This window comes from Sminthopsis crassicaudata, chromosome 5, assembly GCF_048593235.1.
Source record: "Sminthopsis crassicaudata isolate SCR6 chromosome 5, ASM4859323v1, whole genome shotgun sequence".
In the NCBI taxonomy this organism is placed as follows: domain Eukaryota; kingdom Metazoa; phylum Chordata; class Mammalia; order Dasyuromorphia; family Dasyuridae; genus Sminthopsis; species Sminthopsis crassicaudata.
In genome coordinates, this window is record NC_133621.1 from 305,986,112 (window position 1) to 306,004,513 (window position 18,402).

Genomic DNA, 18,402 nt, shown 5'->3' on the forward strand with positions numbered 1-18,402 from the left:
CAGTGCCCAGCACACAGCAGGCACTTAATGAATGCTTCTTTGTTGATTGATCCCAATAGTTAAGGGCTGTCTTGTCAAAGGATTCTCCCTGTTCTGTGTGGTCTCCAAGGGCAGAACCAGAGGTGGCGGAGGGGCTGGGAAGGGGGAATCTTAACAAGGAGAGAGGAGGACTGGTGGAAAGAAGGAAAAAAGTCTGATTGAGTCATCAGGCAACCAATCAGTGATGGGAGTTATCTGGGAGTGGAGGGGCCACTGCAGGAGCTTGGGGCTTCCCCATCACGGGAGGTGCTGCTGGGAACCCCCGAGGTGTGGGACTGAGTGACCCCTCTAGCTCTAGGAGCCTGTACTCTGGGTCAGAAACCAAGAAGGTGGGGGGGGGGGCGTCCCTGAGCCAAATTCCAGACCCCAGAAGGGCAGTCTGGGGACCAGAGGCAAGGAGGCCTAAGTCAGCCGTGAGACCCAGCAGCTGGTTCCGTCAGGGATGCCTCAGTCTCTGGATCGGGTGCCCTCGGTGTCCCCGAGTTGGCCGGGCATGTGAACTCTGACCCGCAGGCCGGCACGCTTGCCCAGTAATCCCCGAGGTGTCGTCACCCTCCGGCGCCCACCTCTGGCCTGACCTGAGCTGCCCTCCCCGGCCTTGTGGGCAGAGATGCCCTCGCTGAAGCCGGGCGGGGCTGGCCCTGAGCACTGGCGGGACCGGTACCTGGCACTGTGAGCCGACGTGCAGTCGGCGGGGAGAGGCCGGGGACCGGACCCGCAATAACAAGAATGATGTGATACTATCAAGGATAATGAGGATGATCAGCATCATAACATCAAGGATAATGAAGATAATAAGATCAAGGAAAATCATCATCATAATAATCCCCAGATAGGACATCGATCCCCAGGCATTCAACCTCCATTGCACTTAACAGATCTCCGATCACTGCTCACCCCGGTCTCCAAACGAGGAAACATTTTCACAATCCAGACGCTTGGCAGGAAAAGTCAGGAGGCGGCGGGCGTCCCTCCCAGCTGCCTCATCTTCTTTCTCAATCACAGAGAGGTGTGGGGAAAACTTTCTATGGCAGGACTTTCTATCTCTGGCCCACTTTGGGGAAGCTGATCAGCACGTCATTGCCCAGTGCTGTGGCCTGCCCCCTCACGCCTTCCATAAGGAGTGAGTTTGGGATCAGAGAATATAATCTCCGATGCACAAATATAGTCATGGCTCTTCTGTCCTCCAGAACCTTCAGTAGCTCCCTACTGCCTGCTCAGTAAGTTTTGATATCCTTTGCCTGGAATCTGAGACCCTCCATGGCCTGCTGCCCCTCCCAGCCTTCTCTCCCCGTAGTGTCCCCCGGGGGCTTTACAGTTTACTGGATGCTTTGGCCCCTAGCAGCAGCAGCTTTGTCTCCTGGCAGAGCCTCAGGCTGTGGCCAGGGAGGCATCCCCCTCCTCCAGTGAATCCTGCCCATCCTTTGAGGGTGCTCCTGCCGGGAAGCCTTTCCTGGGCCTCAGGTCAGCAGAACACGTGGCTTCTCCTTCCAAGATGTAGTTATCATAAAACCTCAGGTTTTACATCTCATCCTCCTACTAAAAATTGCCTCCCCCTCCCATCCCTTCCAGATTTGGGCCCATCTGGGCGCCGGTAGAGAGAGATTTGGTTTTGCGGCTCCCTCTCAGCTTGCCCATTCAATTCGCCCCACTCGCCCAACGGGAGCTCGTATTTGTCAGTGCAGAGTTCTGCCCTTTGCCAGGCCCTTCCTCCTTGGATGGTCCAGTTTGGGAAGACTTGGGAGTGGAAGATGGCCTCCAAGTTGGGTTACTCTGACTGCAGGATGGCCTGGACTTCACAAGAGTATTCACAGTGCTGGAGAGCGTTCCCCATCCCTTGACAGAGTCCCTGGCTAGCACATCCCAGACACGGGGCCATCCAGGCTGAAGACTTTCAGGGATGGGGTCTCCCTCCGGGTCAGGAGGCTCAAATCTGCTCCTTTGGCCTCCTGTCTCCCCGCTGCTGCCCATGTCTCCTGATTCAAGGTTCTGCACCTAGGGGCCAAAGAATTCAACCCGAAAGGTGGAATTCCAGGCACTGGGCTGCTGGGCTGGGGAGGGTGGGATAGAGCCGTATTTAGGGGACCGGTGGTACCTGAAAGATGTTGGGATGCTCGGGAACATCCTGGGATCCCGGAGCATGCAGGTTAGGGTCCATTTCTACCACCATTTTCCACCAGTCCCTGATTCCTCAAGAAACTCTGTGCTCTCTCTCTGTCTGTCTCTGTCTGTGTGTCTCTCTGAGTCTCTGTCTGTCTCTTTATCACTCTGTTTATCTCTCTGTCTCTCTCTCTCTGTCTAACTCTCTCTTTCTCTCTGTCTCTTTATCTCTCTGTCTTTCTGTCTCTCTCTCTGTCTCTCTCTGTGTGTCTAACTCTCTCTCTCTCTAAAGTGCACCAGGCTGTGTTTATAGTAACGACACCTGGGTCCGGTGCTCACCTGGTAGCTGTTCCCTGTGTCCCTGGCCCCGTGCCCAGAGCCAGCTTCCTGCTGCCAGGACCTCCTCAGGATGCAGGACTGACTTGGCCAGCAGAGAAGGAGGGGAGGAAGGAACAGGTTAGAGCTCGGTTGTTTGCAAACAGAGGCTCCAGGTTCCCACCCTGGGCCGGGCCTGGGCAGGAAGGACCCAGATCACCCCTCACTTGTATTTGCACAGAAGGGGCCTGCCCCAGAGCAGACATCGCCACCCAAGAAACCAGAGGTGCCTCGTTCCGGCCCACCTTCCCCGCTTCTGCCCCTGCTCTTGCAGGGAGTGAGACCTGTTCCGTCCCCCAGCTGCTGCCCCCTGTCCCTCCCCCAGCTGCTGCCCCCTGTCCCTCCCCAGCCTCTCCTCCCACATCTGTGGAAGGCAGTCTCCTCTTCAGCCCCCCTTGTGCTTTGTCATTTCTCCTCTGTCCCGTCCTGCCCGCTTCCCTCCTCTGCTCGGGACCAGGCTCGGGGCTCAACCTGGGGACGGGAGCCAGGCTCAGGGTGCATTTTAGCAGAGGGGGAAGGCTCATTTGGGGGCCAGGCTTGGAGTTCATCCTAGGATCGGGGCAAAAGCTTATGTGAGGACCAGACTCAGGGTTCAGTCTAGCATCAGGGCGAAGGTTTGGGGGAGACTCAGAATGAAGGCTTATTTGGGGGTCATTGTTGGGGTTTATTGGGATCAGAGTCCTAGCTGGTAGAACCCGCAGGGCTGAGCTTTGCCCATAGCCGAACCTAGGAAGTGGCCTCCATTCTGGGGAGAGGGGAAGGCCAGAGAGCCCTTTCTGACCCGCCATCAAGTCTGTCCTGCTGCTGCCTGGAATCCCTGACCCTTGGGGAGCACTCCTTCCCTTGCCATAGAGGTCATTCCCCTTACCTTAGGGACTTCTTTTTTCCCCTTCTTTCTCTTTTTTTGCTTGTTTTTTTGTTTTGGCAAAGCAATTGGGCGTTAAGTGTCTGAGTCTGAATTTTAACTCAGGTTCTCCTGACTCTGGGCCATCTATCTCCTGCCCCATTGAGCCGTCCCTCTCCTGGAGATTCTGCTGCGGACACCCCAAGATTTCCAGCTCTCCTCCAATGTTGTATCTGCCTCCACCCGCCTGCGTGCCCACCAGGCTGTACCCCAGCACTCTCTCACGGGCCCAAGGACAGGGAGCCCCGGCGGGAGTGCCTCAGGGCCGCACCAGCACCCCAGCTTGCAAGCGATGGAATTGCCAAGCACCAGGGATGTCTCCACAGGTCAGGGAGATGCGGGCATCCTTAAGCGCTTAGGTCCAGTTGTTGGCGAAGGAACCCAAGAAAGGGGCGGCCTCCGGGTAAGGAGACAGAAAGGAAGTGATTATGAGGGGACCCCTGGGACCCAGGGGATGGGGATGGATGGTCCAAAAGCCGAGGAGGTAGCAGCATGGCGCCTTCGTCTGGATGTCGACTCCTCGCGGAACCCTGGCAACCTGGACCAGGACGAGGGACATTGTCCAGCCGTCTCCATGGAGCAGAGCAACCCACCCAACTCAGAAGGCTACGAAGGGGGAAGCATTTGCCTGAGAATCTTCCTAAAAAACAGAAGGAGCTTGGGCTGCAGTCCCCCCACAGACAAGGCATCCTGGGCGTCTTGGAGCCAAAGTTTTCTGATCCATAAATCAGGGACAGGAACAATGACCCTGCCGAGGTCACTGGGGGGGTACAGAGACCGTGTACGTCCAAGTTCCGCCCTGAGACTTGTGGGCGGCCGCCCTGGACCCCGGGAGCCCCATGGTCCTGGCCCAATCACAGCAACACCTTCAGCCTATTTTCTGCTTTCCTCCGTGACCCGCCTGGCCTGCAAACCCCGAGAGGCAGGCTCTGCGCCCTGACCACAGGGCTTCTCAGCCCTGTAATTACATCGCGAGGCACGCCGTGCACCGTGTAATTAGCCAGGTCCCAGTTTCCATTTATACCATCCTTGATGGGAGGGATCGAGGGGGCGGAGGAGTGTTTCTAGGGCTGCCAGTGTCTGGCTCCAGAGGGCCGGTGCCCGGGGCCCAGCCTGGCCACGGGCACCTTTCTGATCTGCTCTTGTGGGCAGCCTCCCCCTTTTCTCCTGTTCTTGATGCCCTCTGGGGAGAGCCGAGCCCCAGGAAAGCCAGGACTCCATGGCGGAAGCCAGCCCATCTCAGTCCATGTTGTCTTAGGAAGGCTTACATTGACAGATGTGCTTCTTTGGAATTGTGTAGATACAGCCACCCTCGCTCTGGTGCTGGAAGGAAACAGACGCCTTCTAGTTCCACCTCCCCATTTTACAGATGAGAAAACTGAGGCTCAAGGACATGAAAGTGGTTTGTCCAAGGTCACAATGTCCTAAGTTGGACTCAGCTCCTCCAGTCTTTTCACTTTAGGATTCCCCTTGGCCTCAGGGAGTCAGGAGCTCTGGGTTTCAGCCTTTGATGACCAGTCTTATCTGAATCACTTCCTGAGCCTCGGTTTCCTTATTTGGAAAATGAAGGAAGTTGGACAAAATGGTCTCTAACTATATTATATGTGTGTGTGTATGTATATATGTATATATATATTTTTTCAATAGTATTTTATTTTTCAAAATACATGTAAAGATAATCATTTGTTTTTGTAAGACTTTGTGATCCAAACTTTTTCTTCCTCCCTCCCCAAGACAGCAAGTAATTTGATATAGTTCAAAATGTTAAAACATCACTTAATCTCTGTCTGCCTTAGTTTACTCATCTATAAAATGGGGTTAGGAACAGCGTCAGTGGATCCTCCAAAGTTGTTATGAAGATTAAATGAGAAAATATTTGAAAAGCTCTTAGCATGGGGCCTGGCACATAATAGGACTAACCACATGCTAGCTATTACATTGTTATGAGATTATCTCTAAGGTTCTTCCTGCTCTGCCCTTCTGGGGTTCTAGGATTTGAGCTGCCTTAGGGAAGAGAGGGATGCTCCATCTTAGAGTATTGGTGGGATCAACTTATTGAATGGAAATCATAAAAATATAATAACTTTGCTTTTGTTTTTTTAAATAATATTTTATTTTTCCAAATACATGCAAAGATAGTTTTCAACATTCACCTTTGCAAAATCTTGTCTTCCAAATTGTTCTCCCTCTCTCTCCCCTTCTTTCCCCTCTCCAAGATAGTGAACAATCCCATATAGGTTAAACAAGGTTGCTAAACATATTTCTGTATTCATCATGCTGCACGAGGAAAATCAGATCAAAAGGGGAAAAAAAAGCAAAAGAAAGAAAAAACAAAAACAAAACAAGCAAAAGATAAAAATACTATACTTTGATCCACATTCAGTCCCCATAGTCCTCTCCCTGGATGTAGATGGCTCTGTCCATCCCAAGTCTGTTGAAATTGTCCTAAATCACCTTGCTGTTGAAAAGAGCCACATCCATCACAGTTGATCATCCCATAATCTCGTTGTTGCCGTGTACAATGTTCTCTTGGTTCTAGTCACTTCACTCAACATCAGTTCATTTAAGTTTCCAGGCTTTTCTGAAATCATCCTGCTGATCATTGCTTACAGAACAATAATATTCCACTACATTCATTACCATAATTTATTCAACCATTCCCCAACTGATGAGCATCCACTCAATTTCCAAATGACTTTGTTTTTCTATTGGGTTTTTAAGTTTGAGAAGTGAGATGTTAGCTTTAGAATTCAGCCTCCGAACAGATCTAAGAGGTTCTGGGGCAGGTGAGAATTCACCTTCCTAGAACAGGCTGGATCCTCCCTAGTAGGATCAGCTCAGAGCATTCAGGGCAGGGTTTCTAATGCCATAAAGCTCACAACCCACCATGGGGGTATTTCCCCTGTAATTATTAGTTGACATCAATTAGTTAGCCAGACTTAATTAGCTTTTAGAAAGACCTATTTACATGTGTTGCCTATATCAAATTGTTTATTTTCTCAAGGAGAGAGAGAATTTGGAACTCAATATTTAAAAAAAAAAAGAATGTTAAATTATTTTACATGTAATTGAAAAAGAGAAAGGTCTGTTTGGGGAGAGTACTAAGGATCTAACCTTTTTCCATGGGCTAGCCTTTCAATGCTTATAGAGAGCTCTCATGCTTCCTTGTCCCTCCTCAATTCTCTTTTCCAATCCCTCAGGTCCTTGGTATAACTGTGTATGGCACAGTGGGTGCCTGGATTGGATTTGGATAAAGAAGAAATAGTTCAAATTTTGTGTGACTTCGAGGCTCAGTCTTCTTTGCTGTAAAATGGGCTGCTTTCTATGCCATTGGGCTGTTTTCATATGGAAAATGTTATAGACCTCAGACAGGGCTATTTTTCTTCTGGATCCCTGTCCTAAGCATCTTGGTTTCGGACTAATCTGGCTATGGGTGAACAAGAGAGAAGGCAGAGGGCCTGAAGAAGCAGTTTTTCTTTCTCTTAGTCCTTCCTTGGTCTGGCCTGGCCTGGCCCACTAGATCCCTCCCTGCCCCTGGGCACTGAGCAGACAATGGGCCACAGTTTCTGGGCCAGGAGTTTCCTGGGAGAAACCAGAGCTTGGTGAAGGGTTCTTCCTCCTCTGAGGACCCTGTTCCCCTCCATTCTCCCCGGAGCCTCTTGCCCCAGCCCGAGTAAAAGCAAAGAAAACTTCCTCTCAAGGAGAGAGATTTCAGCTCAGCAGCAAGAGAAATTGAATTTCCTTATCCTCTTTCCTAGGCTGTGTGGAGAAGAAGGAAGGTGGGTGGCTCTTTGTCAGTTAGGAGGTCTACTTGGATGGAAAGGCTGGAAGGGGTTGCAATCTGCACTGGCAGAAGGACTATCACATTGATGCAATTGAGGGTCTCTTATAGGATCAAAGATTACAAAAAAAGAAAACTATCACCCCCTCCAAGCTTAGAGGAAATCATAAAAATATAATAACTTTGCTTTTGTTTTTTTAAATAATATTTTATTTTTCCCACCCCTCTGCTTCATCAAGGGTATCTCACCTGGTGCAAAAAAGATTTTACTGCTCCCCAGCTGATGGGGACTCCCTCCCCACCGACCTGGTATCGAGCTAAATAAACACTGTATTATTTGCTTTATGTTTATATACAAGTTAATGATATAAAATATATGTTTTTACGGTCGCAACGATGACTCACCCATTGTCTTGTGGGTTCCTCAAGGGTAGAAATTGTTTTCTTTGTAATCCTGGCTCCTAGACCAGTCCCTACCACATAGTAGGTGATTAATAAGTACTTGGCTGATGGATGGATTAATAGAGCCCATCAAGACCAATCCCATTCTGGTACAAATGGGGGAGACTGAGGTCCAGGGCATTTGTCCTGTGTAAGGAAAGGGAGCCTGGACCTTGGGAGTTGGGGCCTCCGCATACTCGGCCATTGACCCACCTTGTGACTTGAGAATGGTGTCAGACCCTCTCTGGGCTTGTTTTCCCACTTGTAAGATCATGGTTCTGCCATGAGGGGAGAAGGGCTGGACCCGATCCAAGCCAGTAGCTGGGGAGATGAAGGCAGTGGCTGTCCAGGTGTTCACTGGGGCTTGGATTTGGGCCCCGTCCTCCTGGGCAACAGGAGACTTCCTCACAGAGATTGCCTGGCCTCCCTTAGTCCCTTCTGAGAACCAGAAGCGGAGGGAGCAGAGATCCGGGATTGGCTGCCAGAAGCTCACAGTAGCCAGAAATCTCTTCAAACAGGATTCCTGGACTCATTGGGCTTCCCCCGCCGTCAGTGGGCTCCGGGATCCATTCCCAGCCTTGCACTTGGCCCCTGCCCCTCTCAGCCGCTCCGGCTTTTTGTCTGATCTTGCCAAGGCATCGCTGGCCCCTGGGAACTGAGGGACAGGCTGACCTTACTCCTAATTCCTTCCTCATGCTCTCCAGATTACCAAGGATGCTGAATAAAGCACTTAGCCTCAGAACCACTCCTGCCTCACTTCTCTTACTCATGCTCTATTCTGCTCCTGATGGGACAGCTCTCACCTCACCTCCACCCCTGAGTCACATTCATTCTTCCAGGCCTAGTGGAGATTTCCCACACAGACACACTTTGTCTTCCCTGGCTACTACAGCTCAGCCTCAGTTCCTTGTCTCCAATTCCTCCAGCCTTCAGAGACTGAGTCCCACAGGGCAAAACTCAGAACCTTGATTCTGGACTCCCTTCTCTTCCCTTCCCTTTCCCTTTCTTTTCCCTTCTCTTCCCTTTCTTTCTCTTTTCTATTCTTCCTTTCCCTTTCCTTCCTTTCTCTTCCCTTCTTTTCCTTTTCTTTTCCCTTCTCTTTCCTTTCCTTTCCCTTTCTTTTCCCTTCTCTTCCCTTTCTTTCTCTTTTCTACTCTTCCTTTCCCTTTCCTTCCTTTCTCTTCCCTTCTTTTCCTTTTCTTTTCCCTTCTCTTCCTTTCCTTTCCCGTTTCTACTCTTCCTTTCCATGCCCTTTTCTTCCTTCCTTTTCCTTCTCTATTCTTGTTCCTTCCCTTCCTTTCCATTTCCTTTCCAATTCTTCCCTTCCCTATTTTTTCCTTCCCTTCCTTACCCTCTCCTCCCCTTCATTTCCCTCCCTTTCCTTTCCATTCCCTCAGTTGCCCTTCCTTTTCCTCCCCTCCCTTCCTTTCCCTACTCTTCCTCTCTCTTCCCCTTCTTTTCCCCTTCCCTTCCCTATTCTTCAATTCCTCTGCCTTTTCTCTCCCTTCCCCTTCTCTTTCCCTTCCCTTTATCTCTATGGAGATTATCTCAGCTCTATATATCCAGTCTCAGTCTTTCTTCTGAGCTCCAGCTCTGAATTACCTTAGACCTCTCAACTCTACATCCAGTAGATTTGAACTCAGCACACCCAAAACAGAACTCATCACCTTTCCCCTAAACTTTTCCCTCTTCCTATCTTCCTTATTATTGTATCAACCTCCCAGTCCCTCAGGTTCCCATTCTTATAATTATCTTGGACTCTTCATTATCTCCCCCCTCCCCAAAACCAATATGTCACCAAGGCCTATTGACTTCTCAGCAGCATCTTTCCAATCCACCTACTTCTCTCTGACCCTGCCCCACTCTGGTGCAGTCCCTCACCACCTCATGTCTGGACTTTTGCCATAACTGCTGAGAGAGGGAGCTCCCCTCACTCCGGTCCATCCTCCATTAAGCCACTAAAGTGATTTCCCTAGATTGAAAAATTTGATTGTGTCACTCCCCCTTTCAATAAGCTACCATGGCTCCCTATTACCCGTAGCTTGTTATTCAATGCCCTTCATGACCCTTCCCTCTCTCTCTCTTCTGTGCAATCTCTTTTCTAGCATCTCTGATCTTCTAGCTGCTCCTCACACATAATGCTCAACCTGTTAACTCTTGACTTTTTCATCAGCTTTCATCAGACTGTGAGCTTCCGGAGGGCAGAGACTATTTTGTTGCCTTTCTTTGTATCCCCGGGACTCAATCCAGTGCCTGCCTTAAGCAACACTTGTTTGGCTAAATGATAATGTGCAAGGACTCTTGCTGTGTGCTGGGGAGCTCAGGCCCTTCCCCAAGAACCTTATGAGAAAGGAAGAGGGAGATAGAAGCCTTCTCCTGGTTCCATGTGGGTCTCTGAATGATAGAATCTTGCACTTGGCGGGGACCTCTGAAGAACCTGATCAAACTGATCCTCCCTATTTTCCCCCCCAAAAATGACATTCTTCAACCTCTGCTTGAAGACCTCCAAGAACGGGGACCTGCCACCTCCCTAGAGTTAGGGAGCTCATCCTTGAATCCAATCTAAATTTAATTAAACTTCTCCACTTCCCCTCCAAATTCTGCTCCCTGAGACCGAGTAGACAAGGCTGATGGCTCCTTCTATATGACAGCTTTTTGAATCCTTGATGGTCACTCTGACAGTCCTGAGGTGCCCCTTCTCCTGGGTCAACATCCCCAATCCCTTTGGTCAACCATCTCTGGGCAGTTTCCAGTCCCCTCACTAATGCCATGCCCCAACTGGACACATGACCCCAGGTATTCTCCGGCCGGCCACCAGTCCCTCGGTCTCTCTCAGTGGAACTTGGCTGACCGCCACATCAAGCTGCTGACTCATGATGACCTTGCAGTCCATGAAAACCTCCAGGTCTTTTTCAGGCAAGCTGCTTCCTGTCTGCCCTCTCCCAGATGGTACTTGGTGAATCCAAGATTTTTCAACTCAAGTATAAAACTTGATTATTCATGCTTTAAATTTCAATGCATTCATATCTCTAACTGACATGGATGCAACCATCCAGGCCTTCTCATCCAGTGCAACCCTTAGGTGTAGCACAGAAAGTGTTAGATTTGGAGCCCAGAGGATCTGAATTCAAGGTCCAGCTCTGTCATTTACTACCTGTGTGTGCCTGAGCAAATTACTTGAACTCTCTGAACCTCCACTGGCTTCTCCATAAAGAGGGTAGGGTCTTCAGGGAATCCTCCCCGATCTCGGATCCTATGATCCCATTGGTAACTTCCCCACAGAGAATCTCCCTAATGAGCTAAAAGCCTTCTTTCCTCTACTGTGAGGTTTCTTATCTTTTTGTGTGGGAGTCTTTGGGAGTGAAGTCTGAGGAAGCTTCTGGATCCTGCTCAGAATCATGTTCTTAAGTGCATAAAACAGGGGGAGCTAGATGTGCAATGGATAGTGCACAGGCTTTGTTGATAGGAGGATCTGAGTTCAAATACAGCCTCAGATACTTAACACTTACTAGCTGTGTAATTTAACCCTGGACAAGTCACTTAATTGCCTCACCAAAAAAATTAAATAAATAAAAATTAAAATGAATGCATAAATACAGGTTAATAAAAGAAAGCATTCATATTGAAATGAATCATACAAACTCAGGGAACTCTATCCCCAGAGTCCCTGGAGGGGACTTCTCTGATGCTTTGCAATATTTGGTGTGGAATATCAGGACAACCATGGTTCCTCGGTCCATCATTTCCCACTGTCCTTTCAGGAGAGCTCTGTCTTTGGTTCTCACTTTATATTTCTTGGAGGACATTTTTTCTCATCTTTTCAAATGGCAGCCATCTTTGTAACATGGTATAACTGACTTCAATTAAACAGCACTCATCACAGTGCTTGACACATAGTAAGTGCTTAGTTGACCACAGGAATCCCGCTACTAGGTCCTGAAGAGATAAAAAAATTAAAAAGAAATAAAAAAGAAAAGAAAGAAAAAAAAAAAAAGAAAAGGACCCCCATATGTACAAAAGTACATTTGTACTTAAATTTGTACTTATTTAAGTAAAAATACAAAAGTAGCTCTTTTTGCGGTGATGAAGAATTGGAAACTGAGAGGGCCTCCATCAATCAATAAAAGGGTGACCAAGCTGTGGCAGATGATTTCGATGGAACTCTCCTGTGCTATAAGAAATGGTGAGGAGATGGTTTTATAAAATGTGGAAAGATTTACACGAACTGAAGCAACACGAAGGGAGCAGAACCTGGAAGACATTGTATGCTGTAACAGCAGTATTGTACGATGATCAGCTGGGAATGATATAACTCATCTTGATTTAAGTAAATGATTTGAAGAATTCCTAAAGAGCCATCTACTTCCAGGGGAAAGTGACAAGCTCTGAGGAAAGATTGAAGCAGACTTTTCTTACTTTGTTTTTCTTGTAATGTAGATAATGTGGAAATATGTTTTGCATGATTTCCCATGGATAAAGGGTTTTATATTGCTTAGTGTGTGGGGAAGGGTTGGAGACAGGGAAAGAATTTGGGTAAATAAAAATTAAGAAGCAAAAATAAATGCTATTTGACTAATAAACATTTGTTAAGCACCTACTATGTGCCGGACACTTCGATTGGTTTGAGGGAATACAAAAACAATAACAAAACATTCCTTGTCTATAAGAAACTTACACTTGACTGAGCAGACACAACTCCTCCAAAGAAGAGTAGATGAAAGGTAATTTGAGGAAAGAGAGAAAAATGACTACTGAGAGGATGAAAGAAGTCTTCATAGAGGAGGAAGCACCTGAGTTGAGTCTTGAAAGGAGTTTACTCATGCATATATACTGTGGAAAAAAAATTCTAAATAAATTAAAAAAAAAACAAAACACTTCCTAGCTGTGAGACCCTGGGCAAGTCACTTAACCCCAGCCTCGGGGGGGGGGGGGGGAAAGATGAGAGAAAGGAGTATGATGATACAGTATGGGTGTGTGTACATGTGTGAATGTGTGTAAGAAAGAGATTATGAGTGTGGAAGTGGCTCTTTGGGTGTGTTTGTAAGTGTATCTGTAAGAGTATATACAAAGTATTAAAGTGTGTGAGGGGTATATGTGAGTGGGAGGTTCTATGCAAGGGTGTGAATGTGGGTTCAAGTAAATGTATGTGAATTTGTGGGGAAAACACGGGTATATGTAGTATGAGTGTGGGTGTTATGGGTAGTCTCCTCAGCCCTGCAGAAGGTCCCCCCCCATGAGGCTGGTAGAGATGCCCTCATCCAACTGTTTTCTTCCCCAAAATAATGACTATAAGAAGAGAAAGGGGCAGGCTTTCCCAGGCACTCAGCCTAGGCTCCCTGCAAGTCTCAGGAGCTGTCCAGTACTCTCTCTCCTGAGACTGTCTTCACCCAGTCAGGTCTGGCTCCTTCAGTTAACTTCTTCAGCCAAGAACAGGAGGGTCTGTGGGGGGGCAGCTAGTAAGTATCTAGGCAGATGAACCTCTGTAGAGGGAGGGACAGCTCTGGACAGGGACTGGTGGCTTCTAAGGAGTCTCACTGATAGTTTATAAGGCAAGTTCATAGGAGCCCCTAGTGGGAGAAGTGTGATGGCTAATGTTCCCATTATATGGATTAGGAGGTCTAGGCTCAGAGAGGAAACAAGACTTTGTCCAGATTGGCCCAGAAAGCCAGCATAACTATTCCTCATTGCAAAGATTATCCATTGAGGTAGAGCTTTCATGTCAGGGGGCAAGAGGTTAGGTCCTAATTGCAGATCCATCCCTCTCTGATTGCTTGGGTCCTTTTCAATGGCTCCATTAGGAGCATGAGGAGCCAGGGCCTCTTGAATATTTTATGTTAACACTTCAGAGAACCACAGAACCTCAGATCTCAGAGGGGCCTCAGAGGCACTGAGACCCAGCCGCACCTAAATGAGAACCCCCTTTCCAACATCCCTACCAAAATGTCTATCAGCTACTAATGCATAGTGGACCACTCGCCACTTCCCCAAGCAGTCCATTCCATTCTGGGATAACTCTCTCATCAGCACTATCTTGACCCAAGATTTGCCTCTTGATGACTCCTTCTGCTCTATTGCTCCTAGTTTTCTTCCATTGGGGATAAAATAGGACATAACTAATCCTTTCCTTTGACATCAATCATGTCTGTGCTTTTCACCTCACTCTTGATCCTTCTCCTCTCTAAGCTAAATGATTTCTCATAAAGTTTGAAGGTGAATATTCCTCTAGCACCCAGGTTATCTTCCTTGGATGTTCTCCATTTTAGGGAAGACTAATTAAAATTTAAAAATTAAATTAAATTAAAATTAAACTCTGAGGTACCATCTCACACCTCTCAGATTGGCTAAGATGACAGGAAAAGGTAATGATAAATATTAGAGGGGATGTGGGAAAACTGGAACACTGATGCATTGTTGGTGGAATTGTGAAATGATCCAACCGTTCTGGAGAGCAATCTGAAACTATGCTCAAAAGGCTATAAAACTGTACATATCCTTTGACCTGGCAGTGCTAAGACTGTGTCTGTATCCCAAGCAATCATAAAGGAGGGAAAAGGACCCTTATGTGCAAAAATGTTTGAAGCAGCTCTTTTTATGGTAACAAAGAATTGGAAAAGGAATGGATGCCCCTCAGTTGGGGATGGTGATATACGGAAGTAATGGAATAGTATTGTTCTATAACAAACGACCAATAAGTTGATTTTAGAAAGGCCTGGAAAGATTTCCATGAACTGATGCTGAGCAAAACAAGCAGAACCAAGAATACATTGTACACAATAACAGCAAGAATGTGTGATGATCAATCATGAAAGGTTTGGTTCTTCTCAGTGATTCAATAATCCAAAACAAACCCAATAGACTTTGGACAGAAAATGCCATCTGTTCCAAGGAGACTGAATGTAAATCAACACATACTATGTTCACTTCTTTTTTTCTGTCTTTTTAGCTCTCCCTTTTGTTCTGATTTTTTTTTCTCCAAACAGGATACATAAATCAGTATGTATTAAAAATAAATAAACTTACAAAAAAACCACATAGGACGCAAAACTGAACATAGTTCTCCAGATGTGGGCTGACCAGGAAAGAGTACAGAGGTACTCCCACCTCCTTACTCCAGTACCCTCAGGCTTATTAGTTTTGTGTCTGTCATTTCACAGGGCTGACCTATCACCTTTCTCTAAAATTAAAAGCATGAAAGCTAAGGAAATCATCAAGATAGCTTAGTAAGAGATGGGAAGAAGGCCTGAGATAAAGGTTTAGGGTGGGGATAGGGGAAGGGGGTCCCCTGCTTACAGAATGAGAGATGGAGGATGATCCAGCAAAGAAGAATGAGAAGGAAAAGACAGACATATAGAAGAAGGAGCAGGCAAGAACATTTTCATGAAAGCCAAAGGTGGAGAAACCGTCCAAGTGAGTCCAAGTCAGGGTGGAGGGTGTGAGAAAAGGCCCCTTGAGAAAGCTATTAAGAAGCCATCGCTAACCCCAGAGAGAGCAGATTCAGTCAACTATCGGGCTGACAGTGTGAAAGGAGAACTAGCCCGTCCAGAAAGGAGACCAAGCAGAGCTGACAGAAGATGCAGAAAAGGCATTGAGAAATGAGTTCGCTTCATTTTCTGAGGGAGGCCTAAGCCTTCCTTCCTGGAGAGTTCTTGGCAAAGCTGCATCCTGGTCCCTTCCTAGAAGGCAACTTCTCTTAAGCTGGGGGGTGGGGACTCACCTGAGAAGTCTCTGGGGTCTGCCAGACAATTCACTCAAAGGCCTCATTCTCTCAGGAGGGAATCTGAGGACAGAGCATCAGCTGCTAGGAAGCAGCCAGCAGAGCTCGCCCAGACAAATCAGTCCTAACCCGTGAGCATCCCTTCAGGACTGACTGGGTGTAAGGCCTTCTCTGCAGAAGACTTTGGCCGTGCAAAAGTGAATGGAATTGAGTCTTTGGGGGTGTATAGATTAGTTTTGCTCACTCATTTCCTTTTCTCTCTTTTTAATACTTCATTATGGGAGGAACCATTTGGGTGAAGGTTAGTGGAGCAGCAGCAGACGCAATATTGTCAGCAAGGTAGACCAGAGAGAGAGAGAGAGAGAGAGAGAGAGAGAGAGAGAGAGAGAGAGAGAGAGAGAGAGAGAAAGAGAGAGACAGAGAGAGAGAGAGACAGAGAGAGAGAGAGACAGAGACAGAGACAGAGAGAGAGAGAGACAGAGAGAGACAGAGAGAGACAGAGAGAGACAGAGAGAGACAGAGAGACAGAGAGACAGACAGAGAGACAGAGACAGAGAGAGAGAGAGAGAGAGAGAGAGAGAGAGAGAGAGAGAGAGAGAGAGAGAGAGAGAGAGAGAGAGAAAGCCTAAACCTGGCACTGGACATGACAGTAATGATGGACTTTCAGTTATCTAGACATCTGATGGAGAGCTGCTGCTGCTGTTGTATGTGTGTATGTGTTGGTCTGTCCTTCTCTGTCTCTGTTTCTGTCTGTCTTTATCTCTTTCTCTTTGTGTATCTCTCTCTCTCTCTCTCTCTCTCTCTCTCTCTCTCTCTCTCTCTCTCTCTCTCTCTCTCCTCTCCTCTCTCTCTCCATCTGATTGTCTCTCTCTCTCTTCCCCTCTCTCCCTATTTGTTTGTATATGTGTTCCTGTCTCTCCTTCTCTCCCTGTTTCTTTGCCTCTGCCTCCCGTCTCTCTTTTTCTCAATGTGTCTCTCTTTCTTTCTCCTTCCCTCTGTCTCTTTCCTTCTCTCTTCTAAAGCAGAATAACTTATGGTCATTTGGCTTGTCTTAAATACAACTCCATCCTTCAAAAGATGGAGCTAACTAAAACAACAACAATAATAATATTGTGATGAGAAAGAGGGAATTGTTTCATGGGACTGAAGTGAAAAACATAAGGAAAATTTCATTGGAGTTTAAAAAGATGGAAACAAAGGCAGGTAATGGAAAATGAAATTTAAAAAACTTCCCATAGTCATTTAGGAACAGTGCCAGGACAGGAACTACTTACTGTTGGTTGGAAATTAAATGTGTATCAATACTCCATACTCCATCAGTACACCATACTCCAAATACTCAATGCAAATATAAAAGATCTATTTAAAAAGAGAGAAAGGAGGGAAGAGGGAGACTTTTCACAAATTGGAGGTTAACTCTTAACCAAGTGCAAGAAAAAAAGTGACCACAGAAACCAAGAGACAACGTTTATTACACAAAATTATTAAGTTTTTTACATGAACAAAATCAATGAAGATTAAAAAAAATTATCCAGTGGGGTCAAAATTTTTGCATCAGATATCACTCTATGAGAGAATTCTAATATCTAAATTCACAAAGAATAAAACAAATATGTAGAACTAAAATATTCCCAATAAGAAGTATTTTAATTATGTATATATATATATACATATATATATATAATTTTAAATTTAATTCTTAAATTTAATTCTATATGAGTCTATCAATGACCCTTCTCCAACTCAAGGAAAAAAAGAGAAATGCAAATGTAAACAATTCTAAGATTGTCCCATATCCTGAATAAACCAACAAAAATTACAATAACCACAAAACAGTCGGTGTTAAAAGGTTATAGGGAGGATGAGTCCGTTCATGCATTATTGGCAAAGCTACCAATTGCTCCAATCAATCTAGAAAACAATTTGGAATTATTCAAGAAAAGTGACTATATTCTTAGAACCCTTGGACCCCACCCTCACAAATTCTGAACATAAATAGCAAGAAAGTCAATGATCAAAAAACCAATATATACCTAAATATTCAAGGCAAAGAACTGGAAGTGAGCTGGGTTTGTTTCCTTATCACCTAGGGAATGGCTAAGCAAACTGTGGTATGTAAAAATAATGAAATAATATTCCTTAAACAAATCATTCAATCCCACTCCTTTCACCAAGAAATGAGGAATGGGAGGAATTCAGTGAAACTTAAATTTGCATACGAACTGATATGGAATGGCACGAAATGAGTCAGAAAAACAATGTACTCAAAGATTTCAACAATGTAAATGAAAAGGTCACAGACCTTTTTTGTTTTTCAAATGAAAAGGAAGCTGAGCCCAGAGAATTGCAAAAAAAAAAAAAAGTCTTTGACCCTAGAAAAGAGATGACTATAGGAACCGAGTGTCGTATACTGGATCGGTTTGTTTTTGTTTAACCTGGAGGAAGGAAAGTGAAATCAAAAGAATGTTGGATTTTTTGAGTCAAGGTAGATTTGAATTTTGGCTCCTCTGTGTATTATCTGTGCAATCTTGGGGAAAAATCATTTCAGTTCTTTGGGATTTGGTTTCCCCATTTGTAAAATGAGGGGAATGGCTCAGAATACCCACTAAAGTTCTGTCCAGTTCTAGATCAATGAGCCAATAAATTGTTGGGTTTTTTGTTACTAGGGAAACTTCATTTCTAAAGGGAGGGAAGGGATGATAATCAGAAATTATATGAAAATTATATAAAAACTTTTAAAAAGAGAGTGCTCAGAATGAGTCAAGGACACCGAGGTCCTGCTGGAGGATTGTTGTAGTATATCAGAAGGAGGATTTTTGTTCAGGGATGGTCAGGACCATATGGCCCTGCAGGATATCCTTTCTAGCTCTGAGACATGGTGACATTTCTCCCACAGATCCTACTACAGAGGATCATGGACAGAGGACCCTGGCTGCCCATCCCTCCCCAATCTAGGGGTTCTCTTCAACATGTTGGGTCAACTCTGAGGACACTCCCTGGGAGTTAGGCATCCCCTCCTATTTGGACTGCACTCCTGAACTTTCTTTG

General features: G+C 46.2%; 2 long non-coding RNA genes across 2 annotated transcripts in view; one reads left to right on the plus strand and one right to left on the minus strand.

The window, feature by feature from the left end:
- The window catches only part of LOC141545091 (uncharacterized), a 27,550-nt gene extending 24,913 nt beyond the window's left edge, over positions 1-2,637 (minus strand). The window contains exons 1-2 of the long non-coding RNA XR_012482878.1: positions 2,479-2,637; positions 937-2,034 (exon numbers count right to left, since the gene is read on the minus strand). This is a non-coding gene — a long non-coding RNA (uncharacterized LOC141545091). The remainder of the gene's footprint in view (positions 1-936; positions 2,035-2,478) is intronic.
- LOC141545093 (uncharacterized) lies at positions 2,564-5,193 on the plus strand. The gene is made up of 2 exons (XR_012482879.1): positions 2,564-2,740; positions 3,485-5,193. It is a non-coding gene; the product is annotated as an uncharacterized LOC141545093 (long non-coding RNA).
- Positions 5,194-18,402: the final 13,209 nt, after the last annotated feature.